Source organism: Ursus americanus, chromosome 35, assembly GCF_024610735.1.
Source record: "Ursus americanus isolate L20-20 chromosome 35, mUrsAme1.1.p, whole genome shotgun sequence".
NCBI lineage: Eukaryota > Metazoa > Chordata > Mammalia > Carnivora > Ursidae > Ursus > Ursus americanus.
Genome location: NC_142161.1, coordinates 25,817,482 through 25,845,311, shown reverse-complemented (window position 1 = coordinate 25,845,311; position 27,830 = coordinate 25,817,482). Strand labels below are relative to the sequence as shown.

The 27,830-nt window shown below is 37.3% G+C and overlaps 1 long non-coding RNA gene across 5 annotated transcripts in view; it reads left to right on the top strand.

Moving 5' to 3' along the window:
• LOC123793426 (uncharacterized) overlaps positions 1–27,350 on the top strand; it is a 384,501-nt gene extending 357,151 nt beyond the window's left edge. For 2 of the 5 annotated variants that reach the window (XR_006779963.2, XR_006779969.2), the window contains 5 exons: positions 2,782–2,968; positions 6,011–6,396; positions 10,904–11,036; positions 17,781–17,893; positions 18,430–27,350. This is a non-coding gene — a long non-coding RNA (uncharacterized LOC123793426). The remainder of the gene's footprint in view (positions 1–2,781; positions 2,969–6,010; positions 6,397–10,903; positions 11,037–17,780; positions 17,894–18,429) is intronic. The other 3 variants (XR_015723073.1, XR_015723072.1, XR_015723074.1) reach the window with 3 other exon arrangements.
• Positions 27,351–27,830: the final 480 nt, after the last annotated feature.

The window sequence follows — 27,830 nt, the reverse complement described above, 5'->3', positions numbered from 1 at the left end:
AGAATGGCCTTCCAGGCAAAATTTTTAGCCAGAGTCCAAATGTTCACAAAGGAAGAGAAATCATTAGCAAACCCAAAGACATTGCCATGTACAGGAAATGGGATACTCTCCAGGTGGAGCATGGTACAACAACACAGTGGGCGTGTGGCTTGACTTTTAAAAGTAGAAAATAATTCATAAATATTGGTAGTTTTTTTTTAATGTCATTGCTTACATATCACCTATTTTAGGCATTTAATGTCTGACAATATTTGAATTCCTGTAGCATACTAGAGAAGTAAAAATTGAAAATTATCCTAACTAGTCACATTGGCAAAGGCGAGGCTGTAGGAAGCAACCACTCCCACACCTGCTGGTGAGAAATCAACTGTATACAATCTTTATCTTTTTTTATCCAGCAACCCATTTCTAGATACGCCCAACACGGTCTGGCTGGCTGGCTCAGTCCATAGAGCATGCGACCCTTGATCTCAGGGTCATGAGTTCAAGCCACACAAAGGGCATAGAGATTACATACCTACATAAAACCGGAGCTTTCCTTTAAAAAAAGATATGCCAAATAGTACAAAAACATAAGCACAATTATTCATGACAGCGTTGTTTGGAAATTGTGATTTCCTGTATGACTTTATGTGGGTAGTGGTTGAGAAAACTACATTCACACAGGGCAGTACTGCATTTCTTAAAAACAAAAAGCCAAAAAAACACCCGAAGAGTCTGTAAACCGATATAGAATGATGTCTAGGATAAACAGGTGAAAAAGCAAAGTAAGTGAGAGTGTCTTTAGTATGCTATCTTTTGTGAGAAATTGTGAGAAATAAGAGGAAATAGGAAAATATATAGATATCTGCACATTTTTGTGCCAAGACATGCATGAGGAAAAAACTGGAGGCTAGAAAGATCGGTGACTTCCAGGGAGAGAACAAAGTGAAAAAGAAGAAATGTGGGGGTGGGGGGTGGAGACACTTCTCTAAACCTACTTTGGCGAAGTTGTGACTTTGGAACCCTGCTCATGTTTCACACACTAGATTGGGTAAAAGCTGTAAAAACACAAAAAGGAATGAACTATGTTTCACATGACTCTTCATTCAAGGGGGGAGAAAAAGAAATTAACTTTTGTGTATAATAGTTATGGACAATAACAAATATGGAACTCTGGTTCGTAGCTGATTGCTCAGTGACTTAGGTTAGCAGTTCTCAAACTAATTTCTGTGTACTCTAGGATTAAGCAAGTTAGTACAAATGTCTGAACTTACTCTCAAAAGGTGCTGAATAAAAATTATAAGTGCGTATGTGTCGGAAGGGCAAATACAAATTAGAAATAAGAGGATTAATTCTCCTCGTTGGAAACAAGTGACTTTCCTCCTCCTTTGTCTTGGAGTAGGAACTTTAGACAACTTCTAAGTGTATTCTCCGTTTCTTTGAAAGGTATGTCGGTATGTGAAACTTTTTAGAAGCTAAGTAAGCCTCTTGTCAGCTCTAAGACCCAGCAATATTCTTTCTTAAAGACCTGGGGACCATCTCTGAAATGGAATCATCTAGGGAAAGAGACCTCCCATTTTCTGTGGAAGGGTAGGAATCTAACTTGAGTGGGTCCCTTGCTCCAGGCTGCAGACGCACTGTCCCTGCTTGGCCATATAGAAGGGTGATATTTCTTCCTTAGGAGATTGCCTGTGGAGAGCATCACATTCTAGATTAAAGCTTATTCAATAAACTTTCTTTCTCTTGTACCTTTGTGGAGAGGTTTTCTGGGTTGAGAGATTTTGTAATTATCTTTCCTCAACAGCAGAGGAACAGGGAGAGGAGAGAAGCAAAAGCAAATGTGGTAAAGTGTTAACATATGAGGAATTTGGATAAAGATTATAGGGAAATCTCTATTTTTCACCTCTTCATTATGTCTGAAATTATGTCAAAATAAAAGAAAAAAATGGAATAAATAGGGCAGGGGTACAGGGAAAGTACTGAGCATGAAACTCACCAGCCTCAGCTTGGTTTTATTCAGGAAACCTGGGGCCTTCACACTTCTTTTGGAGTTTTGTTCCACTTGTCCCACGAAAGAGCTCAAGCTCGGTCTGTAACAAATTTATCCACCTTGTCAGTTTATTGCTCAAGATCAATAGAACTTTTCAGAACTATAAAACTCTTATCTCCTATCAGACATTTTAATCCATGACAAAGATGTAATTAAATTTCCAAAAATGAGAATTTATTATATTTCATTTAGAAATACATTATCTAGCAAAGTCAGCAAATCTGTTATTAAGTCACCCTTAATGTAATAAAATTATCAACTGTGAATTTAGAGAAGCTCTTAATAAACTTTGGATGTTAAAAACAACTATTGGGATTCAATGGAAGAGGAAAAGCTTGCAGAAGCTACGTAGTCTAGAAATATCAAATTAAGAAAAAGATACATCATGAATACACAAAATAGATATAGAGACTTGTTTACGTTATTTACTGCCATAAAATATACACAAATATTTTATCCATTTTAAAAATGTATCAAAACTTAGGTAAACGCACACAGACCCTGACGTGGCACCATTCACAGCCAAGAGAAATGTAAACGTAAAGATGAGGATTAAATCATAACTGCACAGAATTACCTGCTGTATGCACCATACTCCTGGAATCATTTGTGGGGCGCTCAAGTATTGCAAGGATCCACTTAAAATGCTGTGTGACACTAATTATCTCTGCATGAGCAGTTTGTCTCTTCAATAAATTGTAGCGAAAAGTGATCTCTCATGGTTCTTGTGTATTTCTCACTGTCTTTAGTGCAACACCGTAAACCTTGAATAACACCAGGAGAACCATACGAAGTGCCACGAGTGGTGCTGGAAGTGCTCCCAAGAAGCACAGGAAAGTCATGATATTACAAGGAAAAGTCGAGTGGCCGGCTATGTACCGTAGATTGAGGTCTGCAGCTGCAGCTGCCTGCCATTTCAAGATAAATGAATTCAAGGTAAGGACCATTGTTAGAAAAATAAAAAAAAATAAAAAGGAAATCATGAAGTCATTGCTGCAGCTGTGCCAGCAGGAGCAAAAACTTTGCACTTTTTACAAAACACCTTTTTATCTTGTATCAAAAATATAGCTTTTATGTGGGAGCAGGATTGCTACAAGAAAGGCATACCTATAGACACTAACATGATTCAAGAAAGAGTGAAGTCATCATATGACAATTTAAAGCAAAAGGAAAGTGAAGGATCTAAAGCTGGAGAATTTAATGCCAGCAAAGAGTGGTTTGATTTCAGAAAAAGGTTTGACTTAAAAAATGTCAAGATAACAGGAGAAGCAGCTTGTCAACCAAGAGAGACAGCAAAGTTTCTAGACACCATTAAGAAAATTATTGAGGAGAAAGGATCTCTGCCTGAACAGGTTTTTATTGCAGATGAAAAGTTACGTTGGACTCAAGGGGTTCTGGGTAGCCAGCGGCATTGTCCAATATCAAAAGAACTTTAAAAGGCTGTCCCTTACTGTAAGATACTTCCTGTCTTCGGGGACAAGGCACCCATCGAACCAATCCAGAAAAAGGATTCTTGTTGTCCAGGCCTCCTTGTTGTCCAACCCAAAGACTGGCAGCTGGTATTTATCCTTTCCCTTTAAAGCTCAGGGGTTAGTGGCCTTATACACGTAAGGGCAGTCCTGATCATAAACCCAAATGCATTTGCACAAAGCAGAGTTCGCTTATCCATCCCTGCCTTAGACCCTAGTGCTCTCTTCTTTTCCTTACTAGTCTATGTCCTCTGTGACTCCCCTCCCCCCCCCCCCAGAATAGGAAGTTACTGAAGCAGTTTACTTGCCCCCAAGCACAACATCTCTAATTCAGTCTCTAGGTCAGGGGGTCATAAGGACTTTTGAAGCCCGTTACACATGGTACTCTATGGAAAAGATCATAAATGGTATGGAAGAGAACCCTGATAGAACATCATGAAAACCTGGGAGGATTACACCACTGAAGAGGTCATTGTCGCTATAGAAAAAGCCATGAAAACTGTGGAGCCTACTGGAGGAAACTTCACAGGATTTATGACAGAGCCAATCAAGGAAATCATAAGAGACTGTGGATACTGTTTGTTTAAAAAAAAAAAAAAAAGAGTGTGGGGGGGTGAAGAGTTTCAATCTACGGATCTTGAAGATATTCAAGAGCTAATTAACAGAAGATGCCTGGATGGAGGGCAGTGCTCCTGAGCCCAGTGCCAGACAACAAATTGCGTCTTCAATTAAAAATCTAATAAGTGTATGGCAAGAACTGTATGAGACATCATCACGTAGAAAGTCCTGTGCAAGACTTGAAGGGAAGTGGCCAGCCAAGCCTTAGAGGCATAAGGTGAGTGATTTAATATGAAATAATGTGTTTTCTTATGGCTTGATGACTTTGAAGAATTATATTACCATATGGGATGCCTCTGTCTCTCCCCCAGTTAGAGAAACTGCATCAGCTATCATCACAGGTAAGGGGTTTTTCAAAAAACAAATTAACATTGTTTTTTCCTATACAGTAGTATGAACATGGCTGTAAGACTGTATGCCATAAAATTTTTATAATAATTCATTTATGGTACAAGGTAGGCTACCATGAAGCAATCATATCAATTACATTAAGCTATCGTAAAGCATTAAAGCAGCAGCAATATTATCAGTGCATGAATCATTATACCTGTTGTACGTATCAGTTTCTTTTTCACATTATCTTTCCATTTTTGATGTTTAGTGTTAGTAGTACGTAACATCTACAGTGTTTTGTATCCTATAAGACAGTATTGATGCAGGTACAGACAGATGACTCATCTTGTAAATAAATGACATAAACTTACAGTATCGATAAATATAATATAGAACTGTAAATGCATTTTCTTTATGGTTTTAATAGCATTTTCTTTTGACGGCAGTATATGATACATATGTTTTAATCAACTGTTTGTGTCAGCAAGGCTTCCAGTCAACAGCAGGCTATTAGTAATTATTTTGAGGGGAGTCAAAAAGTTATATGTGGATTTTTGACTGTGTAGGAGTCAGTGCCCCTAAGACTGCATTGTTCAAGGGTCAGCTGTATGCACAGATATCCATATCTACCAGGAAGACTCAGCATTCTAGGGTTCTATGCCCACTGTTATTATGGGGTGGATAATCTCTTAAATGATGTATATTCCTCACCAGCAATAATAGCGTTAAATATTACCTTTTTAAAACTAGTTAATCTCAATTCAAACCATCTTTACCTACTAAAATTATAGGAACAGCAAATTGTTAAGCATCAAAAAATACAAAAAGTACAACTTCTATTAACTTCCTTTTCTTGTACTCCTATTATCCTTTTGCCAAATCGTTCTGAATTCATCAAAGTATACAAAAGATCATGTTATAAATAGTAACCAACATGTTATGAGAACTTGCTACATGTCCTGTACAATGTTGTGGTTATACATTTACTTTGTTTCTCACGACAACCCTGAGAGTCTTCTCTCCAGTTTGCAGACGAGCTCACTGAAGTCTGGCAGGTTTAAGTAACTTTTCCAAGGATGCAAAGCTAGTAAATAGATGGTTCAGTTTAAATCTAGGACTGTCTTATTCCACAGCCTGGGAAACTTACCGATAATGGTATTTCTCAAACTGGATAATTATTTGAATGTCTATTTCCTCAATATTCCCAAGATATAAAACTAGACTAGATGCCTAGAAGTTAAATCATCAGCCTCTGTTCGTTAATGGTTAGTGTGTACTGAATGATGTGATATGTACTATGTGTGTTAACACCCAGAGCCACCCTGAGGGAAACATGGCATCATTTCAAGCTTCTAGATGGGGAAGCTGATGCTCGGAGTGGAGAGATAAATTGGCCAATTTCATACAGACTCTGAGTGGTGATGAGAAGAGAACAAATAACAAGTGTAGCATTTCAGTTGATCCAGATGATAGAACACTAAAGCTTACTGATAAGTGGAAACGCAGTTAACGAATGGGTTGTTTACTCTGTCATTTGTTTTCAAATCTGGCTACACAGGGGCCCAAGTTCCACCGTAAGAAACTCTGATCTAATTGACCTGGGATGACTGCAAGGCATCACGATTGTTAAAGCGCCTCAGAGGACTTTGAAGTACATCTGTCTAGTCTCCAAAGTCATCATCTCCTCCTCTTCCCTCATCGTCTTTTTGTCTAGTCAACCAATTGCCGTAGGCACTACAGAGATATCCCAGCTTTTATACCAAAGAGAAGCAAATAGATTATCTGATGCTACACATTGATTTCCCGTACTATCTCTAAATCAGCCAAACCAGAAGAAAGCACACGTTCTTTCCACAAAGAACTACTTCCCACCCACTTAACTTACACTGGTGTATGATTCCCATTAGGAGGTCTGTCTTCAGAGGAAAACTCAGTTGTCGTGAGGTAAGTTACCCAGTAATTTGCTGAATCGGTCATTATTACCACTTTCTTTGGACAGAGGGCTTCTGTGTGCTTTGCAAAATGAGGGTAAGGCACAAACCAAATACATGTTGACATTGCCTGAGCAGGCCTGACAGGAGACTGTGAAATAGTACAGATTCATAGAAGCAGAAGCTAGAAGGTCATCCATCTCATGGACAAGCAGACGGAAAGATGCCGCAGTAGGTGGGCAAGGCTCCATAACAATGATCCACCAGTAATGAAACACTAGGTAGAGCCGCCACTATTGAAAAAAAAGTTTCTGCTTGCATGGACTTCTATGGCTGGGTCTACTTCTTTGCCCTTCTTGCCTCCCTCGCCCAAGGTGCAGATGGAATAAAGGGAGACCAGCCATTTGTACACGTCAGCAGGTAGCAAAGGGCAAATGAGCCACCTCACTCCTACACCTATTAAGTGACATTAGACAGGTAAACAATGGTGAGAAAGAACAAAACTGGAGGCATCAAACGTCCTTGTTTTTAAACTATATTACAAAGCTACAGTAATCAAAATAACGTGGTATTGGCATAAAAAACATTTATATGTATGGAAGAAAGGACCCAGATATAAACCCATACACATATGGTCAACTGGTTTTCAGCCAAAGAGCAAAGACTATACAATGGGGAAAAATAATCTCTTCCATAAATGGTGTTAGGAAAACTGGACAGCCACAATGAAATCAAAATAAACAAGTGTGATGCCATCAAACTAAAAAGCTTCTGGTCAGCAAAGGAAACCATTAATAAAATGAAAAGGCAACCTATGGAATGGGAGAAAATATTTTCAAACCACATATCCAATAAGGGCTTAATAGTTAAATATACAAGAGACTCCTACAACTTATTAGTAAAAAACCAAAGTAACATAATTTAAAAAAAAAAAAGCAAAGGACCTGAAAAGACAATTTTCCACAGAAGGGATCCAAATGGCCAACAGACACATGAAAAGGTGTTCAACATTCCTAATCAACAGGGAAATGCAAATGAAAACCATAGTGAGATTATCACCTCACACATTAGGGTGGCTCTTATCAAAAAGACAAAAGATAAATGCTCAAGAAAGATATGGAAAAAAGGGAACCCTGTGCTCCGTTGGAATGTAAACTGGCACAACCACTATGGAAAATAGTGTGGACATTCCTCTAGATAAAAACTCGAGCCACTGTACAATCCAGCAGTCCTCCTTTTGTGTTACATGTCAAAGGAAATGAAACCATTGTCTAGTTGTTTTCTGTACTCCCACGTTCATTGCAGCACCATTCACCATAACCAACGTATAGAAACAACCTAAGCGGCCATCAGTGGATGAATGGATCAAGACAAATGAGACACACACATATACACTGGAATATTATTCGGCCTTAAAAAAGAAGGAATCCTGTCATTGGCAGCAACAAGGATGAACCTGGAGGGCATTATGCTAAGTGAAATAAGCCAGACAGAAAAATACTGAATGAGATCATTTATATATGCAAACTTCTATAAACATTGAAAAAGTGATTGCCAGGGGATGGAGGAAATAGGGAGAGGTCGGTAAAAGCGTGCAAACTTTTAGTTACAAGATGCATCAGGATCTAACGTATAACGTGGTGAGTATAGTTGATAGTGTTGTATTGCATAACTGAAATTTGTAAGAAAGTAGAGCTTAAATGTTCTCACCAGGGAAGGAAAAAGGTAAATATAAGAGGTGATGGGTGTGTTAAGTAGCATTCATGATGTATACACGTATCAAACCATCCTGTTGTATTCTTTAAGTATAACTTTGGCAACGATACCTCGATAAACCCGGGAAAAGAAGTTTCCATAAAGACAAGAATTGTATTTTATTTGCTGCTTTAGACCTACTTCTTTAAATAGTGCCTGATACATAGCAGTATTTTTTTCCATTTCCCCAGCTGTATTTTGGCATCATCTCCAGGTGCCCTCCACTTAGTTTACTCTGCTTACATTTCTTGCTTTGACCACCTATCATTCTTTTTTGAGATTTCTATTCTGTTTACCACTTTCTGGTTTGGAGTAGTTTGTTAAAATAAAATCTTTCCTGAGTTTTCATCTGCTTAATGCATTCATCCATTTACATTGTTTTTAGTCTTAATTTAAATACTGTGGTTACTCTAATAGAAATTTCCATTTTACGTCTAGTTGAAAATTAATAAAGTATATGCTTCTATACATTGTAGAAGATACAAAAATATTTTAAGAGAAAGCAGTTTCCTTCAAATAACTGAAAGTATAGTTGGGTAAAAAAAATTACATAAGAAATAGAAAATACTTGCTTAAAAGTTGTGGTTCTCTTACTATATGCAACGTAGATTGGGAAGAGAGAGCTCCGTGCAGGCGGATTTAATTTCTCCTTATTTTCTCCCTACTCAGGCTTCTCTGTCATATATAAGAATTTTGCTTCTAGTTTTTGTTTTAAATTATTATAGAAGTAAAATGTGTACAGAAGATGAGAGAATACTATATTGAACCTCATGGACCTCTAGTTTTAATGGTTATTGCCTCAAAATCAATCTTGTTTCATTCAAACCTCCACTGGCTCTCCTTGCTGGATCACTGTGAAATCAATCCCAAATATCACATCATTTTATTTGTAAATGGACCATTTTAAACATATAAAGGAAACAATTTCTTAATAGCATCCAAATCTCCTCATATTGTCCCAGTTGTCTTATTTTCATAGTATTTTTTACTTGAATCAGAATACAAAAGCGTTTTTATATTTGCGATTGAGACCTCAAAAGTATTGATACATGTTTAATTTCTAATGCTAGAAATTTGTTCCTTTTAATTGTGAGACTCTTGTCTAAGCCTATACTGGAGAACATATTTGGCATCAGCTAAAACCCTAGAAAGAAAATTGAGATATCAGAGTATGATTTCTGCAAGGAATCGTTCCTGCCTCACTGGTTTGTAGATGAGAGCTTAAACCAAGCCGCCCAGAACTTCCCACTAATCACCTGCTTATACACTGCAGTGGTCACCCTGACTGTAGAACATCCGAGAGCTCATAGCCCGTGCCTGATGTAATAGTGAGGGATTCTCAGCCCATAGGCATTCTTGGGATGCATTTTTACCAGCATGGATGTTATGCCATAGAAAGTTATTGTATTCAAATGACAATATTTATTCAATTTCTGCCATTATAACTTTTATGATTTTTTTTTTTTTTTTTGGCAAGGAAAAGAGGTATATGGCCCACTGTAACAGCAGTGATTGGAAATAACTCTTGAAATGTCAAGGACTTTTTCTTTAAACAATAATTAGCAGATCAAATGCCATCAAGTACATCTGATAACCCTGATATTTTGCATTTGGACTATAGCCAACATCATCAGTAAATGTAGTCACTTAAGGGTCTCAGAGCAGGATAATCTTGAATTGAAATGGTATTTATTCAGGTATATCTTAATTACCTAACAGTAACCTCCACTATATCAGGTTTGTGTAGCATTTTAGCTTTTGCCTTAAAATATTTTTTGATATAATTTCATTACAGTACCACCAATATTCCAGTATTTTGAATTCATATATAATGCTTTAGAAAATAACATTAATTAAATCATTAATTCGATGACGATTTATATAATGCCTACTGTATGTCAGATGCTATTCTAGGAAGTATAAACCAGAGACTAAAACAAAACAAAACTCTGCCTTTATGAAGCCTCCCCTTTAAATAACCCTCCCAAAGGAAAATAGGAAGGGAGAGTTCTCACTGACATTTCTGAAAAAAAGTTGAGTTTATTTATGAAACAACTAACATGTTCCAGGAACCGAGCTAAGCAGCAGGGACAATGGAATGAGTTGGCAACATTCTTCACTCCAGAATGATATGAAGAGCTAAAAGAGAAGGTAGCAGCAGACCAGGTGAAACAAAGGGTTCATAGCAGAAACCTCAGCTGAAAACTAAAGGCAGTGTTGGTAAATGAGAATATTTACTAGAAGATAATGAAAGAAAAGGAAAAAGAACATAAGACGATATGGAGACAGAACTTTCCTACCTATTTTGGTGATAAATTCTTGGACAAATAGAGAAGATTGATTTAGCTTTTAGTTTGCTGTAGATTGAACTGTATGACAAGCTATTAAGAATAACAAGTTCGGATTGCTAAGGGTGGGAGCTGAAAGGCACTCTAACAACTAGGAAAGTCAGAGCAACAATGTTGAAATAGTTTCCTAAATCAAATTGTTGCAGAACTTGAACTAAATCAAAATTTATAAGGCTCTCACAAATGGATTTGGATTCTATAACTCAAAGTTTATGAATATTAATAAGTTTATTTCTCTCATGATTTTTTTTTTCCTATACAAGTTGGTAACTCTTGGATTTTATCATCCTTTTTCCCCCTCCCCCTCACGAAGGCCACATTCTTCTCATATTAGGACCTTTGCACATGCACTTCTCTAGCCTAGAATGGTCATCTCCCCACACTAACTGTGAATTCCTTCTTCTCCTAATTCTTTAGGAAGCCTTACCTGACCTCAGACTAGTCAACCCTCCCACTTCCATGGAAATAATTTATTTCATCAACACACTGATCAGACATTGCAAATACTGATTAATGTCTACGTCTTCCACTGGACTGTAATCTCATAAAGGTAATCAACCAGTCGTCTGTCCCCTACTTCTTTCATTGTTTTCACAGTGAATTATACAGAGTAGATACTCAGTAAACATTTGCTGGATAAATGAATTCAGCATGCTTCTTAGAACTAGCAGTCTCTTCTAGAGAATACTGAACCTCCAGTCTAGTGTGTAACTCTAAAGGGGGGAGTAACCCCCCAACATCTTCAATAGAATTACCGTTGACATAGGATTATTGAAAACCAAAGGTCTCTCTGGTCACTGTTTTCTAATCAATTCCTTTCTAAAACCAGAAACCCAAATTGTTTGGATCTTTACATAGAAAGATAAGCCTACAAAAATCTTAAACCAATCAGAAAACCAAGAGTGCCCTAAAACATCATCAGCTGAACAGTGACTTAGAGTAGTTACTCTTCCACAATATAAAGTCATTAAAATACAATAAGGAAAAGTCCCACAAAGTCAAAATAAAGATGTTATTCCTTACTGGACTCCTAATAGGCCTCATAGTCCCAGGGACAAAGGTAATTAAATTCCAGAAATTTTAGCACGGGTGAGCGGTTTCATTACTTGACAGCCTTTCCACATATTCAGCAAGTTCTATTCTCTGCTTCAATCTGGGCTAATTAGGAAAGAATTTTGAGATGCCGGTGCTGCTGTTCCAGGTGTGGCATGAAGCAAATGGCCCCCGCAAAGAGCTTCCTCCCACAAACCAAGATAAATGCACCAGGTGCAAGCAACTTGTCCCCACTGGGGCTGTGTGCATTTGCATGCACGTGTCCTGTTTAGTCTGTCTTCCTAGACCTGGTCATTGGAATATCAGGAGATTGAGAGCCATAAGGTACACATTTTTGAAACTTTGAAGGACAAAGGTGAAAATAAAAATCAAAGAGGTAAAAGAAGAAAAAAACTGGCCTTCGGAGGGACATACAATTTAAACCAGGTCCTAAAGGAACAACTCCTCAGACAAAGCATTATCTGCACACATATTCTCACTTAAATATTGATTTTCCTTTTTAGAGAAATGTATTCTGTCTTATAACACTTGCAGAACTGTTGCCACTTTAGTATGATTGTTATTTTTCTGTTTGTATGAGTACATTAAAAAATAGACAATTGGGAGCTAAGAGTTTCAAGGAAAGATCAGAATTGTACAGAGTAAAACGATAAATAAGAACCCAAAGAAACAAAGGATATAGGTTTGAAAAGCTCAGGTTGAAAAAGTAATCTGTTCATCCAATCTATTCCCAATGCAGGAAAAATTGAAAATTAGATCTTGTAAGTACGTCAGTAAAATGTAGTCCTACTTAAAAGGCATCCCTCTAGACAATCAAACGATCTGAGGGCAAATGCTGAAATGCAGTTTTCAAGCCATTAATCCAAGTTCTAGAAAAGTTCCCCAATATAAAAGCATAGATGAATAGATGCAATGAAAAATAAACTGCTTTTCCCTTTAGAATTTAGCAATGAGCAATACACTTTTAATATTCTTGCCGGGGTCCATGAGTGGTATGTTGTAATAGGCACACAGATGAAGAAGAACCCAAAGGGCTGTTCTTTCACTGACAAATCATGACAGTAGTAAGATTATTATAATTATAAATGTTTCCATTGCTGACTTCACGTGGGATGTACACAAAGCTTTCATTTAACTGACAAAGGTTTTGTATCGAATTCATAGATGACTATAGGAGAAAAGCACGTAACTATAAGTGATTTTCTTTTATTTACGCTCTACTGCTAATGCTCTTTGAGAAAATTGCAAATACCTTTTTAAGGTAAATGGACAAACTAAAAGCAGTTTATTATTTTTGAATTGACAATGAAAAGTGAAATATAATATTTAGTTAATGAATAAGGTCAGAATACATTTCAGGGGTCAGACGATAATTATTTTTTGTTGTTCTGGTACACATTTGATGAAAGACTTAGAAATGAACTACAAACCTATGAGAGTTGTTTCGTTCAGAAAACTAAAAGTGACAGGAACACATCACTTTAAATGTGTTTCTAGCTGTCTTCAGTAAGTTACCTTCTCCATATGCGAAGGTGTTATTTATATACTTAGTCATGAAATGAGAGAGAAAAAACAGAAGTTCTGTTTGCCAGTGCATTTAAAACCCAAAGCAGAGAATCCTAAATAGGTTACATAAAGGTACATAAACTTTAATTTTAACCTAAAATCTAATGTGTATTTATCATATATCATAATAACATAATATAAAATAGAATAAAACAAGACAAACTATACTTTATAGGAAATACGTTTGCTCTGCTATGGGCAGAATTCTTTTAGAATTTAACCGGTATTTACAATCAGTTTTAATAAATCTTAGTCACCCATTAGTATAATTACCTGTTATGGACTGAATATTTTTGTCTCCTCAAATTCTTATGTTGAAATCCTAACCCCCAATATAATTGTATTAAGAGGTGGGGCCTTTGGGAGATAATTAGGTTATGAGATAGAACCTCCATGAATGGGATTAGTGTCCCTGTGAGGGGGTAACGTGACTAATGCTAGCACACACACGAGCTCGTGATGGGAGGGTGTACAATGATACCATGGCTGTCTGCAAACGAGGCAGATTGCACTCACCAGATTTCAGATCCGCCAGACCCTTGATCTTGGACTTCCCAGCTCTAGAACTGTGAGAAATAAATTTATCAAGTCACCCAGTTGGAGGTTACTTGTTCTAGCAATATGAACTAAGACAGTTACCTGTATCAAGTTTTTCTTTTTTTCCAAAACACTCAACTAGCCTTTATAAATGTTTTACAAACATATTTCGAGTCATAATGCGTAATTAAATTCCATCATTAAATTCAAAATACAATCAGCATAATCTATGTGAGAAATATATAGGTGAGTCTTTTTAATTGTATCATTCAGGTAGTGGAGTAAAAGTGGCTACAGGAATACAAAACAGATAGTAGTCAAAATGACAATGACAACAGGTGGCATATTCCAGCTACCTAGCTCCAGTGGTCAATTCTTCTCTACAATACGTAAAATTTAACTAGGGTGACTATTCCAACACACTTTACTTCCATCTTACTTTCTCCTCCAAGATCAGTGTTACTTTGTTGCATTCATAGAAAACCTAAAAATGTGGATACCTTACCACTTACGCTGAGTAAGGCAGGTTAGATTCATGCAAGTGTGGGGGCTCCTGTTGTCTTTTTGTTCTTGTTGCTCTGTTTTCCTCTCTGAAGAGTTCTTGAATATGTCATTGGAAATAGTGCCAGCTTGTGGATACGGTTTGAAAACCACCTTGGTTCTAACTATACTTATTTATCTTTTTTACCTGACTTTGTATAACAAGACTTGAGCAGAGATCCCATGATTTGGGAGAGGGTATTTTATATCTTTATAACTTTGTTTTCTAGGGAAGTTGACAGGAAAGAAAAGGAGATAAATACAGTGTAAATGTAAAGCATCAGATTTACACATTGAAATCAACAGTAAAATATGGAGTTTGCTGGCACTTGGAATTTCTCACTGCAATGAACTTTTATCCACACGCCAATATTGTAAATTTACCGCAATCTCATAATTATATGCTTAGAATACCACATTATGTATTTTGGTGAAGGAGTACTTTGAGTCTAATTGCACTCTAAAATTTTATAATTTATTCTATACGTAGGCCTGTCAATTGCATCTATGTATAGATAATCATAGCCATAAATTGACTCTTCTGTGCTTTTCATATTTGACAGAGATCTTAATGAAAGGCAAAAACCAAGTATATAATTACCTGCTCTGTTCATGCCCCATTAAATGAATAGGGTTCTAAATGTTTCATTGGGTGATACTAGCAAGAAGATCGATTCTTCCCACCCAAACTTCTTCCATTTAAGAAAAAAGAACAGAATACCTAAGGCACTCAGTATTTAACTATATGAACAAGTAGAGTTTAATAAAAATAAATTTTTTCTTCTAAGAAATAAAAAAGGTGTTTTATTATTTTAATTCTAAATATATTTTTTCCTCTTGACTTTAAAATTCCATAAAGCTATCTTCCCTTCCTTCCTAGTGATAGTTTAGGAAAATATAATAGCTTCTCCAATCTCTAAGAGGCCATTTTTTCCAATGAGGTCAGGGGAAAAAAAGGCAGAAATAATTACTTTGAAAGTCTAATATTTGGTTAATAGAAACAACAACCATTAAGGAAATAGGCCCATTGCATTGACTGTTTTTTTCCAGACGTAGGAAAATTTAATTAAAAATCATGCTTAGCTCATTCTACAAACAGTATTTTCTAAGTGAGAAATCTCAAAATCCCATTTAGCTCTGATGGAAATGGAATGAGCAGGGGAACAATCTTTGCCTGTTGTCAACCACATCTGGCAGATGTTTGACTTTATAGATCATTAAAAATGCGCTTTGTGAGTTGGAATAAAACAATAGTTTTAAGAACACTTCTACATATGTGCTAATAAAAATAATTTTATCTTTTTAGAAAAATTAGATATATAAGTACATGATACATGAGTACAGTTTTAAGATCTACCCTGTCTTTATGAAAGTATCTCAGAAACAGTAGGAGCCTATTTAAAGAAAATTAACCAATAATATTTTGTATTTATGTTCCAACTTAAATTCTAATGACATATTAGTATTTTACACTTCTCATTATATATCATCAATAAGTACTTGTCTCTCTCCCTCCCTTTTTCCTTCCCTCCCTTCCAGGACCTCTACTTCCCTCCTAAGGATTAGGGTTAGGGTTGGTCTTTGCAAAGATTTCTTGGATTTGACACCAAAAGCAAAGGGAACAAAAGCAGAAATAAACAAGTGGGGCTATATCAAACTGAAAAGCTTCCATTTAGCAGAAGAAACCATCATCAACAGTATGAAAATCCAGTCTACCAAACAGGAGAAAATATTTGTAAACCATATGTGTGATAAGGGGTTAATATACAAAATATATAAAGAACTCCTACAACTCAACAGGAAAAAAAATCAATTAAAAACGGGCAGAGGATCTGAATATTTTTCCAAAGAAGACATACAGATGACTAATAGGTACATGAAATGTGTTCAACATCACTAATCATCACTAATCAAATGCAAATCAAAGCCATATTGAGAGCTCACCTCATAGATTGGCTATTATCAAAAAGACAAGAAATAATAAATGTCGGTAAGGATAGAGAGAAAAGTGAACCCATGTGCACTGCCGGAGGGAATATAAATTGATGTAGCCCCTTCAGAAAATAGTATGGAGAATCCTCAAAAAAAAAAGAAATACAACAATTGTATGAACTAACAATTTGAGTTCTGGGTGTTTATCTGGGAGGGAAAAAAAAAAAGCTGAATTACCGTCTTGAAAAGACCTCTGCACCTCATATTCATGGAGCGTTATTTACGAATATAATGGAGGATTATCCTGCCATTTGCAATAGCGTGGATAGACTGGAGGCATTATGCTATGTCAAATACACAAGACAGAGTAAGGGAAGTACTGTATGATCTCATGTATATGTGGGATCCAAAAAGAAAAGAAAAAACTGAGCTCATAGATACAGAAAACAGACTTGGTGGTTACCAGAGGTGGGGTTGGGTGAAATGGGTGAAGGTGCTCAAAAGGCATAAACTTCCAGTTATAAATTAAGTCCTGAGGATGTAATGTACAGCATAATAACTATAGCTAACAGTATTGTGTTGCATATTTGAAAGTTACTAAAAGAGTAGATCCTTAAAGTTCTCATTACAAGGGGATAAAACAGGTTGTAACTCTGTGTGGTGATGAATGTTACACACTTAAAACTAAGATGTTGTATGTCAATCGTATCTAATTTAAAACATGCTACATACAGAAGACATTGCTGCAAAGCACAAAAGCTTCAGACTTCGGAACCAGGTGGAACTGAATTCAAAGTCCGTTTTTACTGTGGAAATTTGAGAAATTTACTGAGCCTTAGTTTTCCATCTGTAACATGGTGGTTCTAGTATTTACTCTAGTGCACTTTTCTGTCTGCCCAGATTCTTCTAAGCACTTGTTCTAGCTGTGGGACTTCACATTATATGTGTCACCTTTCTAGAAAGACAGAAATCTCACTTACCCAGCCTTTCTGGCAGGTGAAATTCAGGCGTGTGACCTGGGCTTTTTCCGACAGGATAGACCTGTGTACAACTTTGATTTCAAAAAGAATGACTTGAGGAAAGAGGTTCCCCGAAGAATCACAATGGTGAGGATGGCAAGAAATGCTGTTTGGAGCTAGGGATTGGCGGAGTGAACCACACCCCTGTACCTTCTAGACCCACCTGGTGGTGTAATTTGAATTACAGCCAAAAACTAAATCTTTGGTCTTTCAGAGATTCTGTGAGATAATGTGGCTTAATGAATCCTCCTGCTTAAACTAGCTAGGATGGGTTCTCTCGCTTACGATGAAAACATCTACTTTACAGCTATACTATGAATTCAAAAATGTGCAAAGTGCTTAAAGCAATTCCTGTTGCACACACTAGGGTTACAACATTGTGGTATGCTCTGTGTCTTACGCTTTCTACAATCGAAGGTTTTCTCCAAAAATTTTATTCCAGTTTTTAGAAACTTTCTATAGTGTATGTATACAAGTTAGCACAGTGTCAGTAATGTAGAAGGCTATTATAATGTGTATCAATGAATTACATATACAGAGACATTTCTTGTACAGTTGGACTGACCACCAAAATGTCTATAACTTATCAAAGCTTTTAGAAATTATTCAGACACTGCATATTCTATTCTTATCTGTTCTTGTCAAAGGTTGTATTTTGTACTTTGCATAGAGAATTCTACGAGACATCTCACAGCTGCAGAATGAATGCACCGAGTCACAAAGTGTTCTGGATCCAATATGGAGATACTTTCCTTACCATGTAAGTTTAAGCAGAAGGGAAAATAGAATAAGGAAAGATACATTTTCAAACTCAAACCTTGTATTTGTCAAGAAGGGGAGGGATTAGTGGAAGGCAGAGAATTATCTTTAACAAATCTGTCCATCTTCAATATAGGAGAGGTTAACCGACGAAAGTGGCAAAGAAGATGGCGGGGCGGGGGGGGGGGGGGTAAAAGGAAGAATAAAAACACCCCGCAACCCCTTTCCCACAAGATCTGTTCATTCGGTTTCCTTAGCTAGACTGAATTATTTTGTCCTTTGAAGAAGTATTTATCGAGCTCCTTTTATGGGCCACGCTCCAATTAAACATCAGTGTACAGCTATGAACAAAGCACCTTTCCACGTGACCCTAGGGAAACAAAAGCCGTTCTTCCTGAATGTCCTCAGGAGAGTTGATATGTGCTCAGATGAAGGGAAGCGAAACAAAATAACCAAGGGTATGGCAGGGGCGGGGGGGGGGGGGGACGATATTTGTTTGTATATTTCCTGTTTGTTTGGGTTTTTTTTTCCCCCCAGTACCACGAAGACTGCTCCTGCGTAGAGAGTGCTTTGAAAGAAAGGCTACAAAACCAAATGGCAGCTAACTCTACTGGTCTTGTATCTAAATCGGTCAAAATGTTACCCCAATCCCACTTTATACTCACATAGTATCCCTCCTCTACAGTCTAACATAGGAGAAAAAAGATAATTAGAAAATAAGCGTGACTTCCACAAAACCAGTGTTTCTTTCAAACTGAGTCTCACACTTGTGCACCTTTTAAAGATTCACTGTCATTGGAAAGGGAAAAAGAATGGCGTTTATACAATCCACCCAGTATTTCCGATGCCTGTGGGACAAGTCTACTTACTTGCTTGTGTGGGTATTTGTGATTTAGAGCACTGCACGGCATCTACTATGAGTCAAATATGTGTTTTCTCGACATAAACACAATAACTTTTAGTTCCAGCAGTCTATACTTTTATCATTCTAACTAAAAATCTCCCAGGATATTTGCTAAGAAACCACATTTCTGGGGGCGCCTGGGTGGCACAGCGGTTAAGCGTCTGCCTTCGGCTCAGGGCGTGATCCCGGCGTTCTGGGATCGAGCCCCACATCAGGCTCCTCCGCTATGAGCCTGCTTCTTCCTCTCCCACTCCCCTGCTTGTGTTCCCTCTCTCGATGCCTGTCTCTATCTCTGTCGAATAAATAAATAAAATCTTAAAAAAAAAAAAAAGAAACCACATTTCTGTATTATATATACACACACTTGAATCAGCATCAAGGTCGCTAGATTCTTGAAAAGTGACTTGATTGAAAACCCTTCTACAATTTGTGTGCCAAAAGAAGACAGAAAATGAGAATATACGAAATGTAAATGTCACTGAATATATGTATTTCTAAAAACCCAAAACTAAGCAGATAACATCTGCTTACAAAACTAACCGAATATACGGCCATGAAAAATCCTGCTTTGGGAGGTTAACTCTAATAGGCACAGATTAAGAGGAGGCAGGCTCCCTAACTCACAAGAATTCCCAGAGTGATGATTCACACTCTCCCATCCCTTTGAAAAACTGATTTTCTTTTCTATCTAAAGATGCAAAGGGCTATGCCACGTGATGCTTCCTGCCTAGGACAGAGTAACCACGTTCATGGCCCATTAGGCCAGTAATATACATCACATCCCAGGCCTCGGTGACTGCTCCGGGACATTGTTTACCCATCTTTCTTGATGCTAACAATCACTGTTAGAGGTATTCCTTTCCAGGCCTTTCTCCCAGAGATTCAGATCCGGTGAGTCTGGGTAGGGCTCGGCAACTGGCATTTTAACGAATCTTCTTGTTGAGGAAATTTTGAAATACCTTGCTCTAAAGTGGTGCTTCTCAAACTTTGCCCTGGAGGAATTTAAAGCTCCGAATGTCCAGGCCCTCCTGCATGGGACTGATCAGTCTCTGGCAGTAGGAAACAGGCTTCGGTGGGTTTTTTTAAAGTCTGAATATCAGCAGCACCAGCCTCATTTGAGAGCTCATTAGAAGTGGAGAATCTCAGACTCTACCCCGCATTTACCCAATCTCCATAATCAGAATTTTCATTTTATCTAAATTCCCAGGTGATTTTTATGCACATTAAAGTTTGAGAAGCATGGCTGGGGTGGAATTCTGGTGAAAATCAGGTAAGGGGTTTTCTAAATTGAGCTGGGTAAGAACTTCCCCGTTGGTGGGGAAGGTAGGAAGACAGGAGGCCCGCAGCAGTCTTTTCTGTCATTCCCATGATTTGATCATGTGAATTGAGTTTAATATCTTGGTTTTTTTCCAAACAAAAAATTCTAATTCAGTAAGCTCCTTCTAAAGCCACCTTGATTCAATTCAAAAACATTAAAGTTTCATAGTAAATTGCTGAGGCTCCTTCTATTTACAAAATGTGTTATTTTGTTTTTAAAATTCCTTTTGTATTTGAAATTTAATTCACTTCCTTGGGCTTGCATTCTTCTTTAAATTCCTATCTTTGCAAAATGCTCATGTAAAGGTGCCAAAGAAAAACATGTGCCTGAACTTGCTGTAGTATGTATTCATTGAGAAATGAGTTCTTTTCAACGTCCCATGTACCAACCAGCCAAGGGAGGTGAGAGTAACAATTATCAGAGCATCTTTTTTTCCCCCTCCTGTGGAATAAGTGGGTTTGTAAATATATGAACAGATCGACTTTTTTAAATTTGGGGAAATTAGAAGCCTTAAAATGAATCCTTGGAATGGTGACTTAATAATATTGGTGAGCTATTTTCAAATGATTTCATTCAAGTAGAAAAGTTATTCGGAAGAGAGTATGCTGCAACTTCTTGTGAGCCAAATGTATGTTAAGATGTAGAGGAAGTTAAGACAAAGAAGTCAGCAACCACCTGGCCTCTGGGTCAACAACTACGATTTTGCCCATAGACTGGACTAAAGATGGGAAGACATCTAGCAAAGTGAATGAAAGAGAGAAAACCTCTTGAGCTCTGATGGACAAATGGAATGGTGAAGCAGTGTAGCTGCCACATGTATTCCTTGTTCTAAATTCCTGAGATTCTCTAAAATTAGCTTCTCGGTTCTTGAGGCAGCAACATAAGCGCAGACCAGTGGCCTGTCTCAACAATCTTCATAAAGCCTCAATCTTTTTTTTTCTTTCCCCAGTGCATCTTCCACCCCACTCCTCACACCCATCAATGAGGACTCATCAGATTCACAGTAACAATTTGTAGAAGTATTTAATTTTCTTCCCTTAGGAAGAATTTACAGTCTTGGATCATCCAAACATTTTTTTATACTCTGTGTCTAAAGGACCCAAAATTGTGTGAAATAGGATAGGTTACATCAGGTCATTACATAAGGTCCTTTGAGGTAATTTTCTACAGAGACACAGAGAGAGGGTTTGGTTTTGTTTTCCTTGGAGACAGAAAAAGACGGAAGGTGACAGCCTTCACACAAGTGGTTCTGCCTATATATGAAACCCCAAGAGCCAATTCTCAAGCTTGGCAAACAATAATATCCCATTGTACCTTGTTTTGATTTATTCCTTTCTTTCCTTTATCTTGCAGATTATTGCTTATCTTATAGTAGTCTTATAAAAATATGACAATTGCTTACTTTATATCAGTAAAATACCCATCATAACAAGTTCTAGTTTCTGATTTCACCATCTTTTATATTACTGACTCTCATAAATAATTACAGGTATGCCCTCAATGTTAATAATCACTTAATTTAAATTTTCAGGAATCCTATCCTTCAGTGAAAATTTACCAACACGTTACCATATTTTAAAAGTATATGGGAAGTAATGTCAGCAAGATGGTGGGGTAGGAAGTACTGCACCACCCCCCACCCCTGCAAAACACACTGATTCAACAACAATTAGTGGACAAATTCCCTTTGTAAGCAATTAGAAAATTGAAAGGTTCTTAGACCCTGAGAGTCTGCAAAACTCGACTCACCAAAGCTGGCAGGAGATTTGGGCATGATGATGTACAATCAGGAAGAGATTCTTTAGCTTCCAGCTTCACCTAAGGGAAGGGAGAGACTGGTTCACCTGTCTAGTGCCCCAACATTTCTCAGGGGGTATTTAAGAGGTTTGGCTTCTGAGTTGCTGCTCTCAGAGCTCTGACAGGCCTGGCAGCGCCTACCTGTGCAGGGGAAAGGAGAGGCAATAGTCTAGGCTGGAAGATTCCATTGATCTTGCCCGCTGGCTCAACACACAGGAGTGAACAATACAAAATTTGCCTACTTCTCCCTGGGAAGGGAAGTTGGTAGAGGCCTCTAGAATCTCATGCTGGGCTGATGGGTAAGCATCTTCTCTTTATGAGACCAATCCAAGAAGCCACTGGGTGGCTGAATGGATTAAAACAAAAACAAAAACAAAACAACAAAAAAACAAGATCCAACTTTACCATCTACAAGAACTCTAGACTTAAAAATACAGACAGGCTGAAAGTGAAGAGTTGGAAAAATAAAATAGTCCATCCAAATGGTAAGCAAAAGAAAACAGCAGCAGCTATACTTACACCAGACAAAACAGACTTCAGAGCAACACTGTCACCAGAGACAAAAAGGACATTATATAATGATAAAAGAGTCAATTTACCAGGAAGATATTACAATTATAAATCTATATGCACCCAATATCAGAGCACCTAAATATATAAGGCACACATTGACAGAAATGAAGGAAGAAATAGCAATGAAATAATAAGAGACTTCAATACCCCTTCTCCAGTGATGGAAAGAACATCCAGAGAGATTATCAATAAAGAGACAGAGGACTTGAATAATACTGTAGACCGAATTGACTTAATAGACAAATACAGAACATTTCACCCAGTAACAACAGAATACATTCTACTCAAGCACTCACATCTCTTTCTCCAGGATAGGTCATGAGTTAGGCCATAAAAAAAGTTTTAAAAATAAGACAAAGGTGACCACTACTCTCCCCATTTCTATTCAACACAGTACTGAAAGTCCTAGCTAGAGCAATCAAGCAAGAAAGAGAAAAAGAAAATCAGAATTAGAAAGAAAGAAGTACAATTTTCTGTATTTGCAAATGACACGATTTTATAAATAAAAAATTCTAAAAACGTCACCAAATAATGTTAGATCTAATCAACAAATTCAGTGTAGTTGTAGGATACAAAATTAACATACAAAATCAGCAGTGTTTTCATACACCAACAAATTATATGAAAAAGAAAAAAAGATAATGATCCCATTCACAATAGCATCAAAAACAATAAAATAAATACTTAACCAAAAAGGTGAAAGATCTCTACTCTGAAAACTATGATACATTGATGAAAGAAATCAAATGGTATTCCATGTTCATGAATTGGACAAATCAATATTGTTAAAATGCCAGTACTACCAAAGCCATCTATAGATTCAATGCAATCTCTATCAAGATTCCAATGCATTTTTTTTTACAGAAGTAGAAAAAAACAAGTCCTAAAATGTATATGAAACCACAAAAGACCTTGAATAGCCAAAACAATCCCGAGAGAAGAAAGTGGAAGTCATCACACTTCCTGATTTTTAAGGTACACTACAAAGCTATTATAATCAAAATAGAACTGAGAGCCCAGAAATAAACCCAAACATATAAACTGACTAATATTTGACAAGGCAGCCAAGAATATGGAGAAAAGACAGTCTCTTTAATAAATGGTGCTGGGAAAATTGGATATTTACATGTAAAAGAATGAAACTATCCCCTTACACCACTCACAAAAATTAACTAAAAATGGACTAATGACTTAAATGTAAAACCTGAAACCATGAAATTCCTAAAAGAAAACATAGGAAAAGTGTTGACATGGGCATTGGCAATGATTTTTTTGGATATGACATCTAAAGCACAAGAAACAGAAAAAATAAAAAGTGGGACTAGACCACACTAAAAAGCTTTTGCACAGCAAAATAAACAATCAACCAAGTAAAAAGACAACCTATGGATTAGAAAAAGCAACGTATGGATAAGAACCATATGATAATCTCAACAGATGCAGAACAAGCATTTGACAAAGTGCAACATCGATTCGTAATAAAAACTCTCAAAGAAGTAGGTTTAGAGGGAATATAACTGCACATAATAAAGGTCATGTATGAAAAACCCCAGCTAACATCATCCTCAATGGGAAAGACTGCAAACCTTTTCCTGTAAGACCAAGAACAAGACAAGAATGCCCACTCTCACTACTTTTATTCAAAATATTGCTGGTCGTCCTACCTTCGGCAATGAGACAAGAAATAAAAGGCATTCAAACTAGTAAGAAGTAAAACTTTCATTGTTTGCAGCTGACATGATACTAAAAATGGAAAACCCTCAAGACCTCACCAAAAAACTACCAGAATTGATAAATGTATTCAGCAAAGTCACAGGATACAAAACTAACATAGAGAAATCTGTTGCATTTCTATATACTCACAAATGATCCAGAAATTCCACTACTCAGTCTTTTCCCAAAGAAAATGAAATCGCTAATTTGAAAACATACATGTTTATTGCAGCATTATTTACAAAACCAAGCTATGGAAGTAGCCCAAGTGTCCATCCATAGATGAATCAATAAAGAAGATGTTTTATATATGTGTGTATGTGTACGTGTGTGTGTGTGTGTGTGTGTGTGTGTGTGTGTGTAGTGGAATATTACTCAGCCATAAAAAAGAATGAGACCTTGACATTTGAAACACCATGGATGGACCTAGAGAGTGTAATCCTAGGTGAAATGAGTCAGACAGAAAAAGACAAATACCATATGATTCCACTCATGTGGAAATTAAGAAACCAAATAAATGAATAAACGAAGGAAAAAGAGACAACCAACCAACCAGACTTTTAAATACAGGGAACAAACTGGTAGTTGCTGAAGGGGAAGTGGAGGGAACGAGTGAAATAAAGGAGATTAAGAGTACGGTTATAGTGATGAGCACTGACTAATGGAGAGAATTGTTGAATCATTATATTGTACACCAGAAATTCACATAGCACTTTATGTTAATTATACTTCAATTAAAAAAAAAAAACGTGACAAAGATAAGAGTTAAGTGCTGGCAAGTTTTGTCAAGGGCAGCTTGTACACCGTTGGGAATGCAAACTGGTGCAGCCACTCTGGAAAACAGTATGGAGGACCCTCAAATATTAAAAATAGACCGACCATATGATCCAGCAGTTCTACTGGGAATATATCCCCCCCCCAAATCTAAAAACTCTGACTTGATATCTGTACTCTTCTTCTCACAGCAGCGTTATTTACAATAGCCAACACGTGGAGACATCGTAAATGTCCACTGACGGACGGATGGATAAAGAAGTGATGGTACATATATACAGTAAGAAATGAGGAAATGGTGCCATTTCTGACATCAGTGGACCCTAAAGGAATTATGCTAAGTGAAATAAGATAGAGAACAACAAATACTGTATGATCTCAATTATGTGTTGAATCTAAAACCAAAAACAAACTCGTAGAAAAAGATCAGATTTATGGTTAGCAGAGGACGGCGTTGAGGAGGGGGAATTGGAGGAAGGTGGTCAAAAGGTACAAAATTTCAGTTATAAGATGAATAAGCACTGGGGTTGTAAAGTACAATGTGATGACTGTAGCTAACACTGCTGTAGGCTCTACGAGAAAGTTAAGAGACCAAGTCCTAAGTGTTGTCATCACAAGGAGAGACTATCTTCATTGTATCTGCATGACATGATGGATGTTAAGTAAACTTATTGCAGTCATCATTTTACAATGTATGTAGATCAAAGCATTATGTTGTACACCTTAAGCTTATACAGGGATGTATTTCAGTTATACCAATAAAATTGGGAAAAAAACACTAAAAGACAATAAATGTTTAAAGATGTAGAGAAATTGGAACTCTTGGGAGTGGGAATGCAAAATGGTATAGCCACTATGGAAAATGGTATTCAGTTTCCTCGATAAAATAAAAAGAGAACTACCATATGATCCAGTAATCTGGGTGTTTACCCAAAAGAATTAAAATCTGGATCTGGAAGATCTAGCTGCAGTCCCATGTTCACTATAACACTATTCGCAGTAGCCCATATATGGAAACAACCTAAATGTCCGTTGAAGGGTGAACGGATAAAGGAACTGTGGTATATACATACAATGGTATACCATTCAGTCTTTAAAAAAAAAGGAAATTCTGCAAAATGCAATTACATGGGTAAAACTTGAGGATGTACTAACAGAAATAAACAGATCACACAATGTTTTCCCCCTTCAGACTGAGCAGAATTAAGACATGAAGTATGGAGTTGAAGCAACTGTCTTAAGTCAGTGAATAAAAATCACACGTTAAGAAGAGTAGAGCGCTGGGCCTGGGAGGGCGGTGGAGGGGAAGCTGCCCGAGGAAAGTAGACCTTTAGCTACTGTATGATCCCAGAACACAGCCGGATGGTCATGCCCTTTTTAAAAGTTTAATATTGGAGTTAATCCTACTGTGTTAACAATAACAACAAAATCATATGCCTTTTAGCATTTTCATCGTATTACAATTGTGGAATATGTACTGTCCCTTTAAACAATCTTAACTCAGTTTTTTAGAACATGGCAGGAGAATCCTAAAGTTAGGTATATACATCTGCATATCTACATGCAAATTAATTGTGATTGCATTTACCTACTAGACTGTGAGTTCATTTGGGGCCGAGAGTAGGTCGTATTCTCTCTAGTACAATATATTGCTAAGAACACAATCAACTGAACTGGCAAATCAGGAGCAATAGAAAATAAGGATAATAAAATGTCCTTGAAAGGAGAGAAATGGCAGATAATAAGCCATGTAAGTCAGTAGGCAGATGTTCCTCTCTGTGAGCAATGCAAAGATACAGCTTACAAAGCAGGAGCTTTTGTCTCCAATGTCTCGCCCATCTTGCCCAGACCCTGAAAGCTGAACTTTTCCTTTCATTAAAGTATTCTTTATGCAACCAGTCATCCTATTCCTTTTTACTTATATAAATACAAAGGTAGAATGAGATCAAAGACAGTGGGCTGGACTAAGCATTTATTAATACCTATTGGCTATATACAGAAATTCAGTTCAGTTTTCATGAAAGCAGCTATTACTGAGGACGTGACTTAAGCCCAATAATAAGCTGGTACACATTTAATGACCAGCTTTCTAGAAACAAAAGAGGTAAAATCATCCCATTCCTTCAACAACAAAGGAAGGAAGGAAGAGACAGGAAGGAAAGAGAAGACCTGACTCGAAGTGTTGGCTGGATTCTGTGATGGAAACGCTGCCTTCATGGGTACTTTCAGGCAACCAACTATTTTACTACTGGGTCATAGAATTCCCCCGAATTTAACAATCTCCTCCGGCCAGCAGGCAGAGGCTGCCATAGGGCACCTTCGTTTCTTCAAGGAGGACTGTGCTTCCCATGCATTTCTATGGTTAAAAAAAAAAAAAAATCTGCTTCTAAAGGTTTTAAACAATTTTTTCTTAAAATCGTTTACTGTGCTTCTTAATATCTGCAAATAGCCCCCTCTTTAGCTACGTGATTGTCAATGTTTAGGTAACTGTTCTTTGGGTTGAAGAACACAGGTGCAAGCCCAGGTTTGATCGTCATCCGGGGAACACAGCAAAGGCCAGAAGCAAACCTCCGTCTGTGGTATTCTCTCAGAGACCTCTGCTGTTTCCAAGACCAAAGCCGCGAGCATTCCTGAACCGGCTGAAGCTCCATTTAAGCAGTAAGAGTTCCCATGTATGGAAATCACAGGACAGGTGTTCTGAAGAGATTTAGTAAGTCTTTGCAGTCTACATATCATTTCTAGTACTCGTGTTCCTGCGCCATTTTTACACGGAAACCAGCCTCAGGAATGTGTTTGTTCCACACACAGGCACTGGCTCTCATGCTGTATGGAACAGAGGTCAATCGAGATTCTGGGTCA